The sequence below is a fragment of the Oreochromis niloticus genome, linkage group LG23 (genome assembly GCF_001858045.2).
Source record: "Oreochromis niloticus isolate F11D_XX linkage group LG23, O_niloticus_UMD_NMBU, whole genome shotgun sequence".
NCBI lineage: Eukaryota > Metazoa > Chordata > Actinopteri > Cichliformes > Cichlidae > Oreochromis > Oreochromis niloticus.
In genome coordinates, this window is record NC_031986.2 from 40345271 (window position 1) to 40357525 (window position 12255).

The 12255-nt window shown below is 42.7% G+C and overlaps 1 long non-coding RNA gene across 1 annotated transcript in view; it reads left to right on the forward strand.

Moving 5' to 3' along the window:
• LOC100694747 (uncharacterized) overlaps positions 1-6279 on the forward strand; it is a 38985-nt gene extending 32706 nt beyond the window's left edge. The window contains exon 4 of the long non-coding RNA XR_270355.3: positions 5635-6279. This is a non-coding gene — a long non-coding RNA (uncharacterized LOC100694747). The remainder of the gene's footprint in view (positions 1-5634) is intronic.
• The last annotated feature ends 5976 nt before the right edge of the window (positions 6280-12255 follow it).

The following is a 12255-nucleotide window of genomic DNA, read 5'->3' on the forward strand; positions in this document are numbered from 1 at the left end:
CTAATACAATCTCCAGCTGCAATATCTGGGCTGTGTGTTAAGAAATAAGCTCTCATATCTGCCATATTTTGAAGTCGCTCTACTGCAGAATACTTATTTTTTCCAGAAGGGATGTAATATGAAGCCAGGAATGTTCTTTAACACAGGTTTTTGCAATTTTTCTTTGCAGATTCCTTTTTCAGATGAATACTTTAAAAAAAATCATTTTTTGTTATTATTTTGCATTATCTACCATAGTTACATCTTTCACTATAATGTTGTTGCTGGGAGATTTAGAAATATATTCTGATGAAGGCATCTATGATATGAAGAGATCAGGTTCACCTATCGCGAGAGAACCTTTGTTTGTTTGCAAATGGCTGCAGTTGTTTATCGTAGTATTTAGGGAATAAGAGATTTCCTTATTCATCTAAATTGTCACAAACCTAGTCTTGATCTAATCTCCCACCAGCTGAAGTCTTAGCCTCCTGGGTTGTAAAAATAATTTGTGCAATTTGAGTTTGTTATGCTCTTGTGGCGCTACATAATGCGGTGTTCCTCACTATTTTTCCCCTTCATGTGTCTCTGGTTCATAGACGCTGCTGATATCATTAACATACAGGGGGGACAGTCATCACTGAGCTCCCAGCAGACCGCAAAACAAAAATCTCACCCTGGTTCTTCTCAGAATAAGTGACCGTTTCCCGTTTGAAGCAACCCCCCACTCTTTGTACCACATTTCAATCATTACGCTGATTTTTGGGGACAATGACGAGCAAAGCGCATTCTCAGCAGTGCCTCAGTCAACATACCACAATCTTTATGTAAATGTATTCAGATACATTCTCAGCCCTCTAGACCATCATCTCTGCTGGGTGGATGTGGTGGAGGCTGTTCAGTCTTATTTTCTCCTGTAGCAGGCTGAAAAATGCGCAGCACGGTTGGTGAAGCATAGTGGACCCCTGCCAACGTGCCTGAGAAACCCCTATTAAACCCTATGTTTATATTGGGGCTGTGATTTACAAATGTGCGTTTTCGTGCCTTAAGGCATGTGCACCCCCTATGCCGTTTTGCTTTTTCATCAGGCGCACAGCAGACAGCAATAGAATAGCGAGGACGGGGTCCTTGCTGCGTGTGGAAGGGGAGGGGAACAAGAGAGAGAGATAGAGAAGCGTGCATGTGTGCATTTTCATCTTATTGGGTGCTCTTCTCTGGAGCTCGGTATTCTGCTCATATTGAGATATTTCCTGAGCATGTTGACACAATTATGCACGCACACGCGGCTGTGTACGGCTGTGCTCCTCGACTCCGGTTCATCTCTAATGCTCTGAACTTGACACTCAGCAAGTTCATTGTTATTCATTTCACTGTCATCCAGGGTGCCCTGCGAGACTGTCCAAGTCTCCAGCCTAGGTTGTCCTGGCAGGACTGTGTTTGTCACACAAGTGCACACACACACAAACATCCACACAAACCTATTGTTTCAGCATCAGGATGGCTGTAGTCCTCCGGGTAAAGGTGTGTGCTGACTGGATCGGAGGATGCAGTGAGATGGTGCAGTTTGTCTGTGACTTAGTAGCACCGCGTTGAGCTGCAGCAAAGTTCAGATCTCTGGTGAATAGGCGCAATGAGAGCAGATGTACAGTTTTTCTGCGTAGGCTGATATTTGTTTCATTGAGGTGAGGAGTTGGATTTGAAATATTAAAATGTCATTTTGTGTTTGAATTCAGCTTTTTTCACCTGTGTTCATTTTATGTCACCAAATTAAAAACCATTAAACCATTTCTCACTCAAACTTTTCTGCTCTCTGTTATTTTTAAGTCCCTTAAAATAAGTGTCTTCTTCCCCTCTTGTTTTCTTGCCGTTGTCTCCTTTCTAGGGTTTTTTTTTTTTAAACTTTCTCCTTCTGTCACTAGAAAACCAGGGGCTGCAGTTTGCTTAGCTGAGTCCATAAAGAGGCATCTTAAAAAGCTGTGTTAACAGACCAACAAAGCTTTAAATGTGCCCCCCTCTGTGAGAGGGTGGTTCCCATAGGGATGTGGCGTGGCGCTCCATTGGTAGGCTTCTATCCGGCTTCTCATTCAGCCCAACGCTCAGTCACGGTCACTTATGGTAGGAGGAGAAATCACACAATTCAGCCTAGGCCTGATCCAATGACATGTTTTTTTAATGAGGTGGCTCTATGTCTTTGTTTGGGCACCAAATTCAAGTCCAGACCTGAGCAAGTCCTGCTGAATAAGATGCAAGGCCATGGCCAGGCACAACTTAGCACACAAAAAACCCACAAAGAGCTCAGCTTCTGTTGAGCTAGTGAATAGGTCTCTACTTTCACACTGCTCCTCTGTGAACATGACAAGCAAGCAGGGCCATACTTAATTTTAACTTCTTATTTCTGATGGGAGTTTTAATGTAGCATTTGTTGTCCCCTTAGCTCGAGGACAAGCTCAAAACCCTTATATATTTTTAACAGAATACAGTGGCACTCAAAGGAATTGCCTGGAAGCTAATTCTACACCTTCTAGTTATTTTTTCCAGGGTCATACACTGACGGATTTCTTTCTTTTTCATTTTCGCCAGCCCTGGTGTCTTTTTCAGAAAACGCCACACCATATATCACACATACGTGCATTTGTCATACGGCGTGTGTACATCTGCAAGCGTGCCAGGCGCTCACTGGTTTGTATGTTCAGGGGTGAGGACTGTCATTAAACTGTCTGCCTGCATCACTAGACTCAACCATCACCCAGGCTGGCTGTCCATTCTGCTTCATGCTAGGTCTTAGAACAACACACACACACACACACACACACAGTCAGATTCACTTGGCCTGTAGCCAGGATTCACATACACAAAGCATACAGTCTGCCTCTTCACATTGATATGAAAGATTACATTAGCAAATACAGATATTTTTATTTCATGCTGCAGACGTTTAATTTTAAAGTAAAATTTTTTTACTCAAATTTCAAGCCAATTTTTTTTTTTTTTTATACAGTGATGCTTCATAGATTTTTTTTTTTTTTGCAGGAAAAACTCTTTGAAAATATTAGTTGTGGTCATACTTCCAACCTGTCCAGCTTGTGAAGCCCTAAAATGAAGCGGTGTCCGTTTGTGACCCCCTTATAATAAAAGAAAATTAAATGAAAAGGGATTTTTCTTTTCAACATTTTTTTCAGGTCAATTATTTCACAGACCTATAGAGGTAAAAAAAAAATCTGTTTCTTCTTGTCTCTTTAACCAGGGTAGCAATTTTTTTTTCTATTGGCTGTAATGTTTAATAGGTTCATAAGGCCAGGTTACCACTTCCAATTTCAACAAATGAAAAGAAAAACTAAGAAAATTTGGTTACTTAAAAGTGAATAAAAATGTGCATATGAAAAAAAAAGTTTTAAATGTTTTGCCAAGTTAAGCACACTACAATAAACCACAGTCTGCCCACTGGACCTGTGTGCCCAAGTGCTAAAGCACCCTTAAACCCTCTCATACAGCCAACCCATCAGCCAGGCTACTTGTCTCTGATTTAGTCCGACTCTGTTCTTTGCTCACGTTCAAGGCTGTGGTAATGGGGAATTAGTATGCAGAGAAGCAGACAGACGGCCCTGTGGATCTAATAGGTAGCCAGACTGGAGAAGTAGGCTGGAGTGGGGGGAAAGAGCATGTTGTTCACTTCTCCTCCTTCTATCCTCCCGCTCCCCTTCCATCACCCTTTCTTCGCCTCGTTCCCCATGCCCTGTCCCAAACCTTAATGGGACGTCAGACGGACAGCCTCGCCTGAATTGAGCTGGGACAACAGCCTGCAACCCCCTTGTTGTCTTTCCGAAAAAAAGAGACTCCCCCATCCCCCTCTTTCCCCCATGCCCCATTTGCTCTCACACGGCTAGCACCCATAGCTGCTCTCCTGAGTTCTCAGGGCTATTGAAGGGGTTCCAGACACCCTCCACTCTTCAGCCCCTCAGCCTAACTCTGCATAAATTAGACACGTCTCCCTGGTGCCTCGTCAGCCGCTCGGGGCACGCCTGGCCCCAGGTCTGCCATCTTCCAATCTGCTGCTCTTGCCCCCCCTCATGCTGTCACCTTCTGTCTCCCCATCTCCACCATCTACTGTATTTTATCAATCCTCAATCTTCTTCTATATCATCTTGAGAATTGTGTCCAAGTTCTTCCAAAATCACAGTCACTACCCCTTCTGCTTCTGTCAATTTTCCACTTCCTTTTTCTTCTTTTTTTCCCCCCTTAAATCCCCTGACACACTCACTCCTACCTAACCCGCTTTATATTCTCCACATTCTCTCTGTCTGCTTTTCTTATCCTGCTAGCAGTTTCTTATCCATATCTACCAAGCCTTTTCCTCTCCTCTCCTTTCCTTTCCTCTCCTCTCCTCTCCTTTTCAGCCAGGATATTGTTTACATCTGTCTTGGTAATCACCGACAGAGCCTCTCTAGACCTCACAGATGTTGCAATAATACAGGGGATTAGAAGGCTTAACACTCAGGCTTATTTAGGGAGTTTTCCCGATGGCGTGGTAGCGAAGCTCGTCAGCTCTTCTGAATTTGACCTTTTTTCTGTTTCACTCACTTGTGCTGAGATCCTGCAGTCTCTCTCCTCTTTGATTTGTGATTTTTCTCTCTCTCTTTTTTTTGCAAGAGTCAGGCATGCTGATTTCTTTCCCAGATTGGTCCTCTGAGCTCCCAATTCCAGCAGCTACATCAGTTGTTTGGTTTAAATAACAGCTAAAATACTTTATATACTCTATGACAGGAAGCACATGCTGTCTTTTTTTATTCACAAGCCCTTTAATCCGGTGTCATAGTAGCTACCTTACATACTATATTTGTTTATCCTTGGCATCCTCTAGCCTTGCAAGAATAACAACCCAGTGTAGCTAGCTAGCTATGTGCTAGCTTCTTTCATTGCTCACTATGATGAGGGCTGGACCTCCCGCGTCTCCTCTGGTCTCCTCTTTACTTCAGCATTGAACGATAATTGGGTGGCCTTCTCAGACTCAGCATCTCTGCTGCTCCTCTCTGCTGTACAACGCCACTCGTGTTTTATGACCAAGCAAATCCTGCATCTGAGACTGTGTGTGTGTGTGTGTGCGCGCCCGTTTGGGTCAATGTATTTCTGTCTGGATTCTAATCCCAAAGGTGATATTAGTCTCATAGGGGGCAACCCTTCCCCCTTAAGCGCGCGTGTGTGTGTGTCTGTGTTTGTGCTTCAGGCATTGGGGTCAGCCAGGAAGCCCAGACAGGGCTCTATCTTGACCTCTGACCCATGACTGTCTGCTTGCTCAGGGGTCATGCACATTCGCGATGCAGACAGCTGATAGACGCACAAACAAACGGACGTGCACTTGCCTTCATGCGCCCTCCCCCCATCTAGTAAACATTAACAGTTTGGTATGTCTGGGGTGATGATGACAAAGGCAGCATCATCGTCACTGCATGTCTGCAGAGAGCTCGTGTGATTTAAGTGTGTCTTCATGTGAAACAGCTCTTCCTGTTTGTGGTTTTCTGCAGAAATCCTCACATGCTTAATTAACATACACTAAAGGACACTTGGAATTAGAAGAATATTTCTGGACTAACTGCACAGTTTATTGCATTTTCTATTCACTAATGAGTCTCTCTTTTTTTTTACATGCTTGTATCTTCACAGATGCAGTCAGAAAAGCCACCGTGAAGATAAAATCGACTCTTGAGCTTCCACCTGAATAACAAAGCGTGCACGCTGTCTGTAGCCAATTTCTTTGAACACGTTTAGCCTTGGCCACATATGGAAAATGCCACCTCTACACCTGCAAGAACAGTCACTTAGACACACATCATTAGAGTCTGATTATCCTCTGTCTAGGCGCTCGTCTTTGTGGATGGTAACAGGTAAGTCAGGGCTGCTTCTAAAAGGTAAGTTTAGAGGTTGAATCAATTTAAGTGCTGTCTAAAGTGTAAAATGGAGCTTCCGAATAATATTTTCCGAAATTAGTTTCATTAGATATGAATTACTATATTTGAGACCAATTTTAGGTCGGAGATTGGATGAGACCCCAAGGGGTCTTTCTTTTTCACTCTGTAATTTACATTCAAGTATTTGATTGTAAAATCATTCAGCGAGAGTTTGCTGTTGTTGAATTACTTTCCTCTTTGCTGGTGCGACATTATGTACACATATATATTTAGAAAATCTTTTTCTATAAAGAAATACGTTCATCACAAAACACTGAACGATATTGCAAAATGCCAAAAGTGTTGTTCTAATGGGATATACATATTTTGAATAAAGTTGATCAATTTGTGAAATGAAAAACTGCCTGTGTTGGGTTTTCTTTCTACTGAAGTATCATTTTTATATCTGCCAGAAATGTTTGTTTTTAATAGTTGTGATTATACCTGAAGCATACAGTAAAGTTATAGGACTGATCATGTTCCGTATTTTCAATAATGTCAAATAATTCAATAAAAACACAAACAGCAATAATTTGGGTATTACTTTCCAAGTCTTGATATATCTTATTGCTCACTGGAATTTACTTTGCCAGTATACTATGCTCGCTCCTAATTACTTTTTCCAAATGACTTCTCTAACAAATATGCTCTTTACTCTTGTTGGGGTCCAATTTGCTAAAAGCTACAGTTCCCAGCTGCTTTAGGAAATCATTTGGCCTATTTAAAAAAAATATCTTCCACTGTGGGTTTTAGCCACTGTTATTTGTGGCTAAAACCCACAGACAGAATCAGACTGGGAAAGTTTTGAGAGGTGTTTAACAAATTTCTGGTTTTGCCACTTTCACAGCCTTTAATGACAACAAACACACTGAGCTTGATCCTTTAGCACAGCACAACAAAGCACAGATGCTTCATTTTCTGAAGCTACAGGAACCTGTTTATTTAGATTACTCTGATTATTCCAGCAGTGGCTGAAGGGTTGGAAGGGGAACAGTTAAAGCAAGTGGCCTAAATCTGTAGTGTCAATTAGGTGCCTTTGTATGTGAGCAGCAGGGGTGTTGAAGCGAATTGCTGAAGCTGAAGGAAACTCTGAACAATGATACACATTTATAACCACATACACACGCATACACAGGCATCGGTCCTATTTTTGTGGAGATCACACCTCCTTTTGTTTTCCCTCAACAGCCAGTAGAGGCGATGCCCCAGTGCCCCCAGTGTGCTCCAGTGCTCTGGGTGAAATGGGCTCCCTGCTCTCCTTTCAAGCCCCCTCCCCGCACTCTCCCCCAACCATGCTGTCCCCTCGCTCACTCCAGGCTTCCCAGCCCTCGGCCTCCCCGTGAGTGGTCCTGACCTGAAATTAGGCCCAGGCAAGCCACCATGGCCAGACCGGCATAAAAGGAGATCTCTGTGTGTGTGTATGTGTGTCTGTGTGTGTATGTGTGTGCACCATGGCCCTGAAAGAAAGTAGGAGATTATCCCATTCTGTGTGTCCAGTCACCAGTGCGGTATTGACCACAGTGGGCCACCCAGGGAGCGTCCAGCCAGCCGTGAGATGGCCTGATATACATGCTTACTGGCCGTGCTAGATTCCCTCACTCTCACCGGGGAGAAGGCCGAGTCCTACTGGCTGGACTCTTTCTAAAGACACTGTATGTGAAGTGACCGACCCTCCGTGCACAGGCACACACACAGCTGCTGTCATACACATACACACACATGCATTTCGTCGTAGCCTCTGTACAGTGAAAGACATTGCCATCAGGTCGTTTTCTGTGTCCTGTGAGGCGAGGCGGAGGTCATTGGGAAGGTGGAAAACCTCTTTAATGGTGGCAATGATACCATAACACCTATAGATAGAGTTACGGATCATGTCACATAAAGTCTGTATACAGGTTACAACTCTGACAGCGAGGCCTGGTCCCTCCTGATGGCAAATGTGAAGACAAGCGTAAAAAACACACACACACACACACACACAAAAGAAGGTTGTGTAAAAAAATAGAATCGGTTGTTTTTATTTTACATGTAATTACATTTATATACTTCATCAGCTTTGTGAGTCATGTCTCCTTTGAATCATTGTAAAGTTTCTTGTAGTGTTCTTTTTTCTACCTTTTTATGGTTTCAAATATATTTATAGTACTACATGAAATACAATTAATAAACAGATCACAGAAAAACATTAACACAGCTATGCAAGAGTTTATTAAAAGTCTGTAAAACCTGACCAACGCACTAATTTGTTAGCTCATTGAGTTGTAAAAGCAGCCCTTTATTGACCTAAGTAAAGCCTCCGGGGCGAGCTAATTGTCTTTTAATAGCTCAGCTGTTTGTTTGTCAATGAAGAGTCTCTAACATCCTGGTTGTTAGCAGAACAAAGGCCTGTAACAGCAGGACAGAGCTGCACAGAGCTTGGTGGCTAGAAAAACAAATAAACAATTTAAATGGCGGTGTGAATTTTATTGTTTTTTTCATTGCATGTAAACTGTGGCTAAGAAAGCAGTTAGATCTTTGTTTATATTCTTTGTGTTAATTTCATTAAATGTGCTGGAATAAACAAGCAGCATCACAATTTAAAGCTTTAAATTGTATATTTTAATTCATGATTGAAATTATTTTATTTTAGCACAGAAATATTTGAATCACCATCATTTTTCTCCATCATTTTGGAGCGCATTGTTAGCACCCTTTAAAAAACACACGAGTTCTCTGATTTGTTGCTTTTGTGCAAGAGGTTAATTATATAAACCACACAGGACAATTAATTTGTTTTAGCACAATAACACAAATCACGAAAAACCAATCTGCTTGAATGAGGAGTCCCAGTAAATAAGATATTTAGCCTGTTATATACAAGAGCGTATTTCCATGGATTATTTGTGTGCATATATTTCAGAAATGCTCTTAAGTACAGTATGATTTAACTCTCCAAGCTGGGCTCATAAAACAGCATCTTAATTGTCCTTTGTAAGATGACATCAGCTTGGAGTGTATTCTGGGCCCTCAGGAGTGTTGTGTGTTTTATAGAGAGACCATCAGCACAAACACTACAAAATAAGGAACAGCCCTTATTAACGGCATTGCAGTCATCCCACGATGTAGTGCTTTTATTCGCACAACACAATCCACTGACAACTTTATTTTACCAGATATTATCACGCTGAGCTCAAATAATTGAGCAACGTTTTCAAACGAGCAAAATGATTAGAGCCACAGAACTCAAAGAAAACATGCAAAGATGTGTGCGCCAGTGATGTGGTAATAAGTAAATTAACATAACTAAACAAAAAGCGTGTATCTTTGGATTGCAAATAAGATATACTGTACAGTACAAGTAACATGTTTTTACTTCATGGCAACAGCGCCCAAAGGATCCAAGGTCAGCTGAGGCTCACTGATGCCATTCCAGCATTTGAAAAACCAAACGGAATTCTTATGTAAGTGTTCTAATTCCAGACTCCAATGATTGCTATCATACTCACGTATAATGAAGGGCTGGCTTTATGAAATGTGTTGATGTGATGTTGGAGTGTAAGGGAAGCTGAAATGAGAAAGGAAAAAGGCTGGGAATGAAACCTCTTTTTAATTCTGGTGTATAACAAAGAAGAAAACAATTCATACTTAAAACCAGTGATCGTGTAATTTGAAATTTTCTCTCACGCTCAGGAAGTGTGTGTGTCTGTGTGCAGGGGTCATCTCCTTGGCTCCCCTGAACTTGGTACCCCCCCAGACACCTAATAAACTCGTTCGGCCCAGCCCAAAGCACTGAGGAGCAAGTTGGGGGTAACGGGTTTGTTATGGTGGAGTCAGGACATTGATGGGTGGGGCTGTTGAGGGTGGGGGTGTGGAGGGAGAGGCTGTCTCAAAAAGTCCGAGAACTTGGAGCCTAGTTTGTCATGCTAACTGCAGTGATGCCATTGAGTGCGGAGCTAGGGAGCAGAAGGTTCACAGGACCCCGGCTATTCACATGCAAAGTCTGTCAGAGCTTTCTCCTTCATACATCCACCCGCCACACACCCACACACCGACCCCCAGCTTCTTCTCAGGCAGAAGAAATACATACATGTTTATAAATGGGCACATACTCACTGGAGGGTGGGTATGGTGTCTCATTCTGTGCGTAGACTATAAGTGCAGAAATGGTGTTACATGAAAAAAAATATTATTACTGTTATTAAAATGTATATAAAATATTCCTTTTAAACATGAATGCTATTGTACAATGTTTTGAAAAAGGTCTTCAGACAACATTAATATGCCAGAAAGTCAGAAAATCAGAGCAGTTGCAAATTATTTTTGAGAAATAAAGGCAACATTGTTCCCATCAACACTCATCTTTAACTTCCTATGACCTTGACACTACCTTGACAGGCAGTGGCATAAAACTGACCTCATTTCCTGGCTGATTGTGAAAAATAATTTCCTAACTGTACATTCCAAGAAACACAACTTCTATTTAAATTTCTATTTTGGAATCTCTATTAAATCACCCGCTCACCCTGATTCTTATTTCTGCTTGCTGCTGTAGGCTGCACCTCTCATCCGTTTCACCTGATCCAGGGATTGGAGGAAGCTACAACTCATTGCGTGTTGAATATGTTTAAATGCCAAGTGGTGAAAATGTCAGCAGCAGTACAAGCACATACACGTATGCATTTACTTTCTGTAAATGCAAAAATGCTATGCAAATGAACTTGTTAACTGCCTCAGGGCTTTAAACAGTGAGTAGAGGTAACACGCATATACTATGTGTGTGTGTGTGTGTGTGTGTGTGTGTGTGTGTGTATGCAGGTGCTCAGATTTATGCGTACAAAAAAAAAGCATTGAAGGAGTCTCCATTTGTATGTTTGTGTGTGTGGGAAAGTGTGTGTTTGTGCCCCCTCATCTGCACTTGGAGCAGCCGTTCGCAGCCCGTATTTGATTGAGTGAAGGCCAACGCAGCCTGAACACTCCCTCTAATGGAAGAGTGGAGCCCAGCAGCTCAGTAATGCACTGACCCCAGAGCTTTTACAACGCTGCCAGCCGATAAGTGGCAATATGCAGGATCTTATAAAATTAACAAGACTGAGCTATGGGGACTGGGTGCTCTGAAGGTAGCAGTAGGAGAGGATGACGATCCTATAGCACTTGTAAATATCAGCATACGTGCATGGAGGGATTGTAGCTTTTTCCTGACTGAGTTTTATAGCCATGGCAGTGGGATTAGCAAATTTTTTTCACCCATTTCTTGGCTTTTTTTAAGGGAAGTTTACGGCTAAACGTTTACAGGCCCGTTTATGTTAGATAAAACATCCCTCAAGGCATTTTAATGCTTGTGAATTTATGGAAGCTGCCTTGGAGACAGGTGCGCGGGAGTCTAACGCAGAGCAGGCCTTCAAAGTGATGGCAACTGGATCCCTGCCAGCATTTCCTCTGCAGGACACCACAAGGGGTGTGAACATGTGTGCATATGTTTATCATACATTCTCAACCTTCCAAATCTGTGCTGTGACATCCACAGCACAGATTCAAAGTCAAATGGCCCCTCTGCCAGGTTGCTCACATCTATTGTGTTACGGGTGAAGAGCGTCTGAATGTTTTCAAGTCTTCTTGTGGAAAATTTTTACCGGCATTGCCACAGTTTCAGCCCAATCTGATTCTTTCCAGTGAAAGGCTTTATAGAAAGCATCCTCCCAGTCCAAACTCCTCACCTTTCTCACACCCTCGGAGACTGGATGCGTGTGTGCGCGGGAAGGCTTTTTTGTGTGCATTTCCACCTTATACTGTGCATTTATGTCCAAGTGTGTGTGGCTATTGTCTGCCAGTGCTCCAGCAGGGGCTTCAAAGTGAATTATTCATGCGAGATTTGAATACATGCAAATGGTTCACTCCCCTCCCTTGGCACAGATCCAGGTTACCTATGGCAACGGCGCCTTCAAGAAGCATCCTTCCACCCCTCCTCCTCCTCTTCTTCCTCCGCCCGCTTCTCTCAGGCACCCGCCCTCCAACCATGTTATCCAGCCAGTCGCATTGTTTCGACTATTGCAGTACCTGGGTGGGTGGCTGCACACTGTAGGGTGGCAGGATATCCCATAATTCATAGTCAAGGTCATATAGGTAGGGAGGGTGGGCGAGAAAAGATTGGCAGACGGAAAGAGGGCAGCATCCCTCCATCCAGCACCCAAAAACTGATGAAACAGTTTTTGGGTGCCGAATAATGCGACAGACTGGGGACACACACTCATATAATTCAGAGTTACTCAGAGCTCATGCGTACCCGCAGCACAAAAAAACAGGATAAGATGGAGGAAAGATTTGAACAAAGCACATCCTCTTTGCTTAAATATATTTGAGA